This window comes from Aythya marila (genome assembly GCF_965140915.1).
Source record: "Aythya marila genome assembly, chromosome: 6".
In the NCBI taxonomy this organism is placed as follows: Eukaryota; Metazoa; Chordata; class Aves; order Anseriformes; family Anatidae; genus Aythya; species Aythya marila.
The window spans coordinates 36,357,657-36,369,978 of NC_139047.1; the positions used below are offsets into that span (position 1 = coordinate 36,357,657).

The following is a 12,322-nucleotide window of genomic DNA, read 5'->3' on the forward strand; positions in this document are numbered from 1 at the left end:
CCAATCATCTCTAATGATTATCAGGAAGAAAAATGCAACTTTTATATTAAAAAGGGGTAAGTGCTATATAAACTTCTCAAAATTTATAATGAAGGGCAACAGTTTGCTTACCCAAAATAGCAAGAAAGCAACATAAAACATAGTTCTAAAATTTCACACAGAGTGCATCTCTCATCCCTCTCCTGTATTAATAAAATACAATGGTAATTCTTCTTAAAAATCCAAATATGAAACAGAATTTCAAGTTTAGGACATTAAATGGTAGGTCATTATCATACAGGAAAGGGATCATTTAGGAGCCTTCTCCCTGCCCTTTCTAAAGAAGCATTTTTTAATTCTTTCCTCTGTTCCCATAGCTGTTCCTTTCAAGGTTTCAGAATCTGTTAAACTGAAGATTTAATGAGTATATGTTGCCAATGCACAGCTAATCTTAGCATTAGTTTTGTGTGTACCTATGTATATGTGTGTGCACATACTCCGTAAACATGGAAGATGACCTGTGTCTTACTCAGGTGGAAGTGGTCATATTTTGTATTCAATTGAAGTGCTCAAAGGAAGCCTGAAAAAAACCTTTACGTCACTTATTTGAATTGGGCTGGCATGGAAAATCATGTTCATATTGTACTCATTTGTGGTCTGCTTCTCAGGAATTTTAACAGATGACAATTCAAAGATAAATTTGCTTTAAAAATAAATGATGAAAAATAACTGGCTTCTCAGCTCTTATTTCATAATCTTGAAAGTATGTTCAGATTTATATAATTAAAGTAGAAAATAGAAGTCTAAAAATGAAATCTGGTTTTGCATTAGAGCAGTCAGCATTAATAGGATTCTTCCTTCGCTCCTGTTGTTTGCTGCTGCAGTGGCACACCCCTTACCCAGCTTGAACAAGTCTCCAGGAGTGGGGAAAACACAGCCCTGACCTGCTCAGGCTGCAGCTGATGCCACTGCATGGGAGCTCCAGGCTGGAAAGTAGCACAAATCAAAGGCTACAAGGAAAGGAAACATGAGACACCAAGCAGGTCTCCTTGGCCTGATTCAGGGAGGTCCTCCTCTCTTTATATCTATTTTAATCATTTGACTTCAGAAGATATGCGGTCAGAAGTCCATGAAACATATATGTGCTCACAACTGGGCAGAGACTGCTGAGCTGTAGCCTACAGGTGTAAGAGTTCATACAGTTTTCTTCCATTTATATGTGACCTCTAGCTGTGGCTCTCAGCACTCACTCCCTTCTTTAATCTTTAAGAAAAAAAAATACTTTCTTTCCTTCACACAGTGATCATTTGGAAGCTGAGCGTGTTATACTATAGCACAAAAATTATACAAACAGCCAAAACAGCTCGAATTTGATCTTGCTGAGTGAGGTGTAGGGCCTAGGGTCTGACTGTAAATCTTAAAATGAGCTGCATCTCTGGAGAAAGCAAATTGCTTTGCTGGACAGGAAGCTGATCAGCAACTCTCCCAAACTTATGAAGGCTCCATTAATTTTCTTTAAACTAATAGCGGCCAAATCTGCTCAAATAACCTTAATATTCTTCCTAGCCCAAAGTCAAACTTGTTTTCTACTGTTTAATGCAGACCATGCTTCAAATTCAAATATGCCTTGTGTCTCTTCTAAAGACCTTTAGCAAAAGCTTATGATACTGTAGGTAAATTCTGTCTACCTTTTCTAACTATCCCTGCAACACCAGGCTTCAGGTATGTTCCAAAACATTAAAGACAAATAAACCAGATAGTTGAATACCACATACAGCAAGAGAAAGGGACAAAACAGCCCTGGTTTAAATTGCAGAAGCAAAAAATCCACAACCATGTATCACCGAAGTTTGTTGCTCTTCTAAGTAGTGTTAGTGCAAAGAAGCACACACCTGAAAGAAAAATAAATAAATAAACAAATAAAAAACAAACAGATTTTAACAGGTGTTTTATAGTCTTGGGTTCATCAGTTGTTACCCTAATAATAATAAAGCAGAGCAATTGGTACAGGTGGGCTAATCTCCTAAACTGTAAAAAGTTGGATTGATTACTGAGTACTACCTCATACAAATATTTATTGTATACGAGAAGGAGAGAATAGTTTTCTGGACACCAAATGTAAAAAACTGAAATTGAAAACTTCACATGTTAATCTGACAGCAAGCAGAGATGCACTTCCAGTACATTAAGGAATAGGACTGTAATTCAAAAGTCCTTGTCAAATTGCAGAAATGACCTAAAAAATAACATTAATTAAAGAAGGATAAATACAATCTTTATGATCAGTTAGGAATAACCAGGATGTATCAGAAATAAAATCAGAATAGGGAACATCATGTTCTGCATAAAATGATCAGGTCATATAATGGAGCAAGCGCTCCACATCATAAATTGTATACATATATATGTGTACAACTGTAAGAAATGTGAAATAACCCATTATACTCCTTGGTCTGGATACTTGGCTCAACTGTAGTACTATATACTGTCATGAAGTATCCAGGTAAAGAAAAGATGTGGTACAACTGGAGTGAAAGTCTAGAAGAAAAGAGCAAAAATGATAAAACAGAAAAATGGATTTGAAAAAAAAAATAAAATAAATAAGAAATTAGTATTGTTACTTCTGTAACAGAAGGGACTGAGGGAAAAATGCACATAAAATATGTGCAATATGATGCAAAGAGGAAGGACGTAAATATATACGACAATTACAGACAGGCAAAACCATCAGTATATTGAGGTTGCAGCCAAGGACATTTTGGTGAGATTCTGAAAAAAAATCTCATATTTAATAAAATAACATGCTACTCAGTACTACTGCAGATGTCTGAAATGGACCTTCAGATGACACTTATTTAGAAAACTACAGGTCAGAAAATAAACAATGGACTGTCTAGTGTCAGAAGAAAAAAAAAGAAAAAAAAAAAAAGAAAAAGAAAAATCTATGACTGTTTTGATTAACTTCAGAAAAAAAAAAAAAAAAAAAAAAAAAAAAAAAAAGAACAGTATTTGGCTGAATGGAAATAAAAACTTGAAAATGAGAAACATTTTCAGCAATTTCATTAGGATTTACATCCTTTAATGTGAGATATACTTAAAATCTATTTTTAACCAAAGAATCTTATTAAAATAAGAAGATTGCCTGGTTTACTACTTGTAGTTGTTTCAAGCAGTGGAGGCTGATGATGCTCTTTATAAACAATAGCGAATAAATTTAAACAAGCTAAAAGATGTTTAATGTAAAAAACTGTAGCTTGAGAAAAAATATGTTGTTGTGGATTGCATATTTTACATGCAATTTATGCTGCAGTTTCTCTTCATTAACCACATCTCACAGATTTTTCAAAGCAGCGGCATGAATATTATTAACATGTGTTAAAAATGTGTTTAAAATAATGTATAAAGCTTTGTGTTTAAAGAGAAAGTTTAGGTATAATGAACAAGGGTGTCTGTATTGTATATATTAGTTTGTATGTGTGTTGATATAGAAACCAGACTGTGTGTCTACAGACACATGCACATATATATTGCTTTAGAGTTCGTGTTTTAATTAAACTGAACTAGACCTTAACAAGAACATCCAATTCATAATTCGCTCATTCCGTTCTATAGATTCTTATTAGTTAAAGCAGAAATAATCCATTCTGAAATGTGACACATAGAAATTGCTAGTATCTTCTTTCACTGTATTTCTTTCCTTATCATTGGTTTCCTTTTACTAAAGTAATCTCAGGAAAAGTCCTGACGCCTTCCATTTTTCTCTGCATTACTTCCCCGTTGTATCCATCTTCCAAAATTGCTTTTGCTGACACAGTATTTATAAGAGAAAATTGTCGATAATGACAGACACAGGACTTGAAAATTACAAAAATTAAAAACTTTTAATTTGAGCACTTGACAATATCCAGTATCACTGCATCAATCCAGTCCTACTAACATCTCCACTTTAGTGTGTCTTTTTGGTTATAACTCTCAAATACAGCACCTAAACTATAAGAAAATAAACAAAATATATATATAAAAAAATAATAATTCTATAATCAGACACTCATATAAGGTTCTGAAGTAGTATCTTCTGACATTTTAGGCATGAGACTTTGAAATACACTCAGCATTGATTAAATTTTCTCCTGCAGATGTAAATAGGAGTATTATTAGGTCAACAGAGCATTTTTACAAAGTCTTTCCTACTGTCTAATGTCAAGTACTAACCTGAACTCTTTATCAGTAGCATGCTGTGTTTGGTGTATACAAATTCTTAATTTTTATTTTTTTCTTCCCTCAAAGAAAGCAAAAAATATCTGTGGATATTTTCCACTGAAAATAAAAAAATATATTTTTTTTTTTTCTGAAAAAAAAGGGCTCCCCCTCCATCACCCATCTTACTGGAAAGAAAACCAAGATGCACTACTCTGAAAGGCTTCCCGGGTGACTAGATGTTCTCAAACACTTCGGATACTGGAACCAATCAACAAGGAAAAATTCTCTTGATATTTTTGGAAGATACCTGTGCAGCTATACTATGTCTAGTTAGAATAACATTAACCAAATGGAAGATTAATAATAGTAAGTTCTTCTTGATTTAAAATTTCATTTGGGGATAGATGTGTAATAATACATTACTTTACATGAACTTCATGTAAAAATATAAAATGGAACAAGTAGAAGTTAGTAGAAACAAAGAACAGAAATATCTGTATGAACATATCACAAACAAAACATATCTTCCCCTGAAGAAGCAGGCTAAATATAATAAAATGCTCTTAAAAGTTATTAAGTTTTCATTTCAAGTAGCAGAAAAATCCTGCTCCTCCTCCTCCACATTCTCACCAAACTGATCTTGCAGCTTATCTTTCTTTTCACTGTATATCATTTGCTGGAACAGGTTTGCTGCTTACACATCTCTGCACAGATATTTTTCGCCCATGTATACCTGTTCAGTGATTTGGCAGAATAATAGTGGCATTTCTTCAGCTTTCAGGGCTGCTTATTTCATCATCTATTGAATGTTCATATTTTCCTTCTCCTAAGTCATCCAACCATATTTTTTGGACTTGGCATAATAAGCTCATCTTCAGGAGACCATCTCCACATTACCGCTTGATAGTTTGCATGCAATGTATGTGGAAATAGATTAAAAACTAGCTGGAATCAGTTTCACCAATTTTGGCACAGACGAGTTGAGAACAACATTTTCTGATAGTAACTGCTTCACTTTTTGGACATAAAGACAGTGCATGAGTTTCAGTAATTTCTCAAAGATGTGTGGTGAAAGCGTGATGCATGTGCAAGCTTTAGCAAGGTTTGTTTTTTTTTTTTTTCTTTTCTTTTTTTTTCAATAAACTGCATTTCATTACATTAGCTTTAGCACTTCCAGCTTTCTCTTTTCTACAGAAACTCGTGTGGCATTGCACCACAGAAGGCACACAGACCAACACACCAATTCAGGGCATGAATCTTATTTCAGATCCGATTCCAACTTACTGACAAGCTGATACAGGTCTCTCTTGGGCTCTCCAAGAAGAGCCCAAGGAAGATTCTGGTTTTGGCAGTGATTATGACCTATTAGTACTAAATGTATAAAGCACTAAGCACCCACAAGAAGTAACACATAGTATTTTTTATATTGCCTCTGCCCAAGGTGATTCGAGCAGCTCAGTGTGCTTTGGTCTGCTTGAATAGGAGGATGCAAGAGCCACAGTATGGCTGCAGGACATGACCCAAAATGCAAAATAGGAGCAGGACTAAAGCCTCCATTAGGAAAAACAACCCCTCCAAAAAAAAAAAAAAAACAATCATGTTTGGCCTTAAAACATAACATTTTGTGCAGCAGAAAAAATACAAGAATCAGATAAATTTTTGGCCAAAATATTGAAACTCAACACCACTTATTTAGGTTTGAATAATGTTCTGTTTATTGTCTTAAGAAAAGAAAGAAGATTTCCTGCACTTTAATACTAATGGCAATGTGTCTGTTAACCAGGCAAGTCAGGGCCAGGGGTTAGGATTAATGTAACATCATCTGTCCAGTCTTTCCCCTTGCTCTTTATAAACATATTCTTTAACATGTCATAAAAGAATGGTCCACAAATATTGTCACATACCTCTATAACTATTAAAAAAGCACAGCATAACAAACTAAAGAATAGCTCTTACAAAATGAGGAAGAGCAGTGTCCTAAATGTAGGTCTTTAATGCCTTAATGTTTGCAGAAGAAAGTGGGGGGGAAGGATCGTTTGTTTTTAGCTTTCTATTTATTTAATAGTCTTGATCTTAACTATGTGTGTCTGTTTTACAAGCTGTTTCCTAATTTTTCAGCTGGTCCAATCTCCCCTTGCAATGGTAAGGTTTGCAACTACAGAAATCCTCCACCTTGGGGAACGAGGCCCCCAGTGCTGACCAGAGACAGTCTGTGTTTTAAGACTGCTTAGAAACCAGAGCTTTCAGAGTTGGGACTCCACGGGCTTGATATGTAAAACACTCTCATCTTAAAAATATTGGTAATTGTATGTAAATGAAAACTCAATTAGAAAAGAAGTCACTTGAAGACGTATTGGCACATGCACAACTGGAAGCACAGTTGAAATCAGCTAGAGCTCTGTGAATTTTGCAGAGAGCACCAAAAGTGCTTTTAGAAAACCAGGGCAGGACATCAAATTAGGGTATTTCAGGTCTTCAGGATAATTTACACATGGAGCCAATTCTGAATCAAAAATTTGCATGTGTATGCTGTGCAAACAGTTATGATATGTCCATAACCAGACCCAACTAACTGAAAAAAATAAATATATATATATAGTATTAGTGGTAGTTCTAAGTAAGTCTCAAAGCAACCTAGCCCACAGCCAGGCTGTAAAACATCCTGCACTTCTCCTCACTCAGTGAACCCTGCTTCATCCCAAGTAAATCACAGTGCAGAATGAAAGTCCAGTCTAAATTAAAACACTACAGATGAATGATAGCCCCCAGGCTTGTGCAGTTATCTGTTTTTCCATAGAAACTAGCCCAGCTTCATCCCATTTTACCTCAGACATTTAGTGCTGCCTACACTAGAAGTCTACTACACTTAAGCTTACCCTGCCATGGACTGAAATAGGCAGGTACTTCTAATGGGCAGCTGGCCACAGGTGGATCTCTGGGGTTGTATATCAATTAGTTTATAATTAAGCAAGGTAGGGCGTGGTACCTGGCTCCGAGGACAAGGAACATAATATGGATAGCACAATCATGACTGCCTGACCTCCCTAAGCACAGAGTGAGGTGTCTATGCTGAGGAAAACACCTTGGCCCTGGCCAAAGCTGTGCCAGGGACTGTGCTAACACTGTAGGGGATGGGCGAGTTGTACCAAGTGTGCACCTGGGGAATTGGGGTGAGTCACATAAACATGAGCTGGGGCCCCTCTCTGCAGAAGGGCAACAGAAAGAGACCAGAGAAACTAATTTTAATTTTGGTGGTTCATGTGTCTTTATCTAGGGGTATATTGATGCATGATCTAACAGACCACAAAATTAAGAAAAAAATGCTCTCATTAATGATAATGTGTATAGGGCAGATTATTACTTTATTATTTCCTCATACTTGTATTAACTCCAGTAACCCTGGAACAGTTTAAATCCATTAGCAATTCTGTCTTCTGTTCTGCGTCGCTCAGGCACCATGACTAAGTCTGCACTTAAACAAGACTGGGATGCTTAAACTGGAGTCCTTCTGAGGCTTCACCCATGACATAGCTTCAGCATTAAGTATGAAGGAAAGAGTAGAAATGAAAGGATATTTATTATAAAACAAGAGAGTTTTTTAGAACCAGCCTGGACATGTGACATTATTTGGAGATGTGACAAGTCTTTTTATAAGAAGATTTTAGTGCTGTGCATTGGAGTTGACTGTTGCCTACTGCACTACACTTCTGCGTATTTCCTAAGCATTTATAGAAAAGACCTGATTCGAGTCTCCCAACCCTTTTTTAATATCCAAATATATTTCACTGCCAAACCAGAGATGTAACCAAACTTCATACCAAGTAATAAGTAGATCATTTTGCCTTCTCTCACCTCTTTGAAGTTTCTCAGATATCTTTGTTTCTCATCTTCAGTGTCGTCTAAATAGTTGAACATTTCTGCACTTTAGATCAGTGCATGTTAATCAACAAGAAGATAGCAGCTAAACAGTTATTTTTTCTCATCCAGCAATCAGGTCTATGAGGTCTATATACAACCCCAAATTCTTAAACTAAAAGTTAAGACAGCCTTTCCCCAGGGAAAAGCTAACTTCATTTATAAAACATATTTGATTTCCTTTTTCTAATCTCTTCATAGCCTTTTTACACTGCTGCGTGCTTTAATTTTGCTTTCAGTCAGAAGTTTAAAAACTTTAGCTTCTAATAACTGGAAAAAATGGTTATTTAAAGATAACTGCAACTTGCTTAACATGCCAGACTATCATATGCTCACTGCTTTGAAGCTGCAAATTAATGACGAGCAGGAACAGTGACTATCTTTCAGAGGAAACTGACCTCTTTCTAATGGCTCATCGCTAATGTCATCTGTCTGCTGCATCTCATTATGTGAATTTCACGGAGTAAGAAAGTATCTTAAGGCTGTGCACAAATAAAAAGGACCTTCTAGTATTGAGCACTTTGAAAATTTTTGATCTCTCAAAATACCTTCCTTAGATACTGGTTTCCCCTTTTGTGCATGGCACGCTGCTTATGTCATCTATTCTCTGTGACTAATTATGTTAATTTTGTGCCATAAAAGTAACTGAAGGCTGTTAAGGAATAAAAGCTTTTGAGTGGCCTTATTTCATAAACACCCCTTTTGAACAAGGCGCATTTAGTCATATTTGCAGTAACAGAAAGAGTCTTGTGCTAAAAATACAACAAAGGCTCTTGAATATGGCCATTTATTCCTACTTTATTAGGTAATTTATGAAAAGTATGAAGGGAAGCCTTTTTGTTACTATAATTTGCATAAAGCTGGTGCCCCATTAATGAGATAACTTCCTGCCTTTTGTGTACCACCAGCTGGAAATAGAAATATAGGAACTTTTCTGTCTCCCAATTACTTAACCTGCTGAGTTCAGAGTTGGAGAGTAAACAGGATTCATATCAGTCAAAGAAGCTGATTTATGCTGCTCTATCTAAAATATTTTTATTTAATTAAGGAGCCAGTGAAAGTGAAACATTAAAAATATACTAAATGTCCATCAACTACATGGGACCAAACCTTTAGACCTGTGCTTTAATTTTGCACCTGTCCTTTTGTGCTGTCAGTCACAATTAGTTGTGCTACAGACTGTATCCATCACAAATGGAAGCAGACATCTAAACCTGACATTTTGAAGGTATCTGGATGCCAAGGGATGCAGATGGGGTCTAGGCATCAATTTCAAAAATCACCTAGAAACTCAATTGGCATCCAGTGCCCACACACTTTCAAACATCCCACTAATCGCCTCTCTGGTGCCTAATACTTTAGAAATTCTGATCTGAGTAGAAAACGCCCTTCCCTAGAAGCAACAACTGAATGTTTCCCAATGAGATGAAGATCCCTCATCTATAGCACTGATCCTCATGCCAAAAGTTCAGTCTGTCTTCAGACTGGCCCAAATGGTGCAATAGTACAGGGTATTCTGCTTAAAAACAGAGGTATTTATTTTTGTTTTCAAATATTTTTCCACTTTAATGGCAGCATTTTTACTGCTAAACTAAAAGTATTGTTTATCAATTGTGGCATGTGAGAATCATTTATACATGAGGTGATGATTTATCCATAAAATCAATGGACCAGCTCCCTATTTAGATATTTTTTACAGTTTACTATCTCCAGATTTATTTCAAGTGACTTAATTATAATTAGAATAACAACAGCTCCTTAGAAGTGTGCTGAAACACATGCAGGTTACAAAAAAAAAAATAAAAAAAATTAAGATTCTAGATATATAATAAGACTAAGTTTCAGCTGCACAGTGTTTGAATAGTTTGAGGTCAGTTTGTTGAAGCATAAAGATTGCTCAGTGGTTAAGTTGCTTGATTAGCTGTACCCACCTAATCTGTTAGATCAGAATAAAAAATGTCTTTTGCTGTGGAATAGAGCATGTGACAGGTTCATACTCACCATACCCTGCTGCTGCTCTTTGGTTATACTTTGAGCTTTCCCTCCTTTCCCATCGCAGAAAGGCTGGTTTCATCACTGCTCAACTCTAAAGGATGAAAGGGCAATCAAAACCACATATCACCTCATCTAGTTAAAATATGGATATATTTAGAATAGCTGCAATATAGTTGCCACTGGCATTTTAACTATGAGCTAAACCATGACTGCTGACAGGATAAAGGTTGTCACAGTCAAGGTCCTAATTACTCTACAAATTGAGGCTCGATTGTAAGATTCATCTACTTGTGCTTAAGGCAAAGGGCTGGGGAGGAAGGCCTACATGGACTCCTTTCAAGGCCAGTAGAGAGACACAGACAGCTCAGATGGGCTGATTCATACACTTTTGAAATGGTTTGAGTACAGACTTAGGAGGTATGAGCTGAGACTCAGATATATATTTTTAGCCCAAGTGGTACTTGAAATAACACAGTTCAAATGATCTGAAGGGGTCAGAGTTTGAATTTGAATCTTGAACTAGTTCACAATTACCTAGTTTCGTGTACATTGCACAACAGTGGCTGAGTTTCTACCTGTGGCAAAGACAGACCACAACTTTTCCCAGTTTGCTCACATCTGTTTTCCATATTTTTACCTGACACATTAATGATATTGAATATTTTGAGCAGAATGTTTTGATGCTAAAGTCTCCTATACTAAAAGATTGCATGGGAAAAAAAAATAAATATATATATATATATATATATTTAATATATATATATATATATATATTTCAAGGACCTGGTAAGCAAATGGGAGCAGACGTAGAGAATTCACTCTCAGCTTATAGTCCTGATGCAGCAAATCAAGTAGGCTGGAAAGCATTCAGATAAGTCCTTAGTGTTGCTTCTCTCTTCTGGGTGTGAATCATTCACAACCAAAGAGCCACTGCTCTGCCACAGAGAAAACTAAGGCACCAACCCGATGTCTCCAGGGTTACTCCCTATAGACTGCTGCCCAGAACAACAGGGTACCACAGTATTTAAAACATCCACAACTGCTTCTAAATCACATGCGTAGTTATTTGTATTGTGGGTTACAGAAAAATTTAGGAAACACTGTTCTTTTGTTGTTTCCTGCTTGAAAAGTGGAAATGGAGGCAGGAACATCTCATGTACAATGCTAGAACATAAGAACATAGAACATTATCTTCTAGGCTGACCATCAAGGAAAACCATATGCAACACATTCTCACTCCCGACATTGATTAAATAAATCTAATTAATTCACTTTTTTTTTTTTTTTAAACTAGGAAAAAAAAAATTAAATATATATGCATATTATATTTTTTTCTAGGTAAATATTTTTTTCCCTCGTAAGGCAGCTTCTCTGTCACATTTCTCTTCACATCAGTCTGAGTCCTGCAAATGGTGAGTCCAGCCCCACTGGGCAGGACTCTGTGCAGCAGCCCGCCCACAGAAGCCTTCCCTGAGACAACAGCCCTTCTATACACTGCTTGTGCTCATGTCAGACTCCTTTGCTCTGTGGGTCAGCTGTCCCCATAGTCAACTATATGGTGTGTCCATGCACACATTTACATTACCCCCAGTCCTGCTAACAGCATTTCTAGCTGGAAAGGGGAAGGGCATGGAAGGTGGTGCACAGGCATACAGAGCACCTTCCTTCCTCTTCTTCCTCTTTGCTGCTGCCAGTATGTAGCAAAGCTCAGCCAAGCACTTACCTGGGACATAGTTTTGCACATGGCTGGACCAGACTTTCCAGAGCTTTCTGCAGGTATGCTGAAATTAAAGCTCAGCTGCTGTGGGGAGAAGGGAAAAGGGAAATAAATACATATGTATCAACAGGAACGAAGAAATATGCCTAGAAAGTCTTTGGGTGTCCAGTGTTTAAGATTCAGTGGAATATGAGTCTATATAAAACTTGAAATAAAAGAAGCCCATTGACCTATTTAATGGGACTAGTCATTAGAGCCACGAGAGCTAAGGAAAAAACAGCCTAATGAGGAATTAAAAACTATAAAAGGAAAAAAAAAATCTACCCATGCCCACTAGCCCAGGGCTAGCTTAATTAAAGTCAATGTAGAAATCTACAAGAATAAAGAAATAAACAGTTAAACGTGTTATTTTTATATTTTTATCCCTGTATTCCTGTCTTCTCATTGTCTGTGATTGGTTTCACTCTCAAATAAACCAACAGCCTCATTTGTTTTCTATTCTCTGCCTAATTTGGA

At 36.4% G+C, this 12,322-nt stretch overlaps 1 long non-coding RNA gene across 1 annotated transcript; it reads right to left on the bottom strand.

Annotated features, from left to right (window-relative positions):
• Positions 1 to 1,528: 1,528 nt before the first annotated feature.
• On the bottom strand, positions 1,529 to 11,870 carry LOC309879370. The gene is made up of 3 exons (XR_014317729.1): positions 11,813 to 11,870; positions 10,096 to 10,180; positions 1,529 to 1,871 (listed from the first exon to the last, which is right to left on the bottom strand). It is a non-coding gene; the product is annotated as an uncharacterized lncRNA (long non-coding RNA).
• Between the last annotated feature and the right edge of the window lie 452 nt (positions 11,871 to 12,322).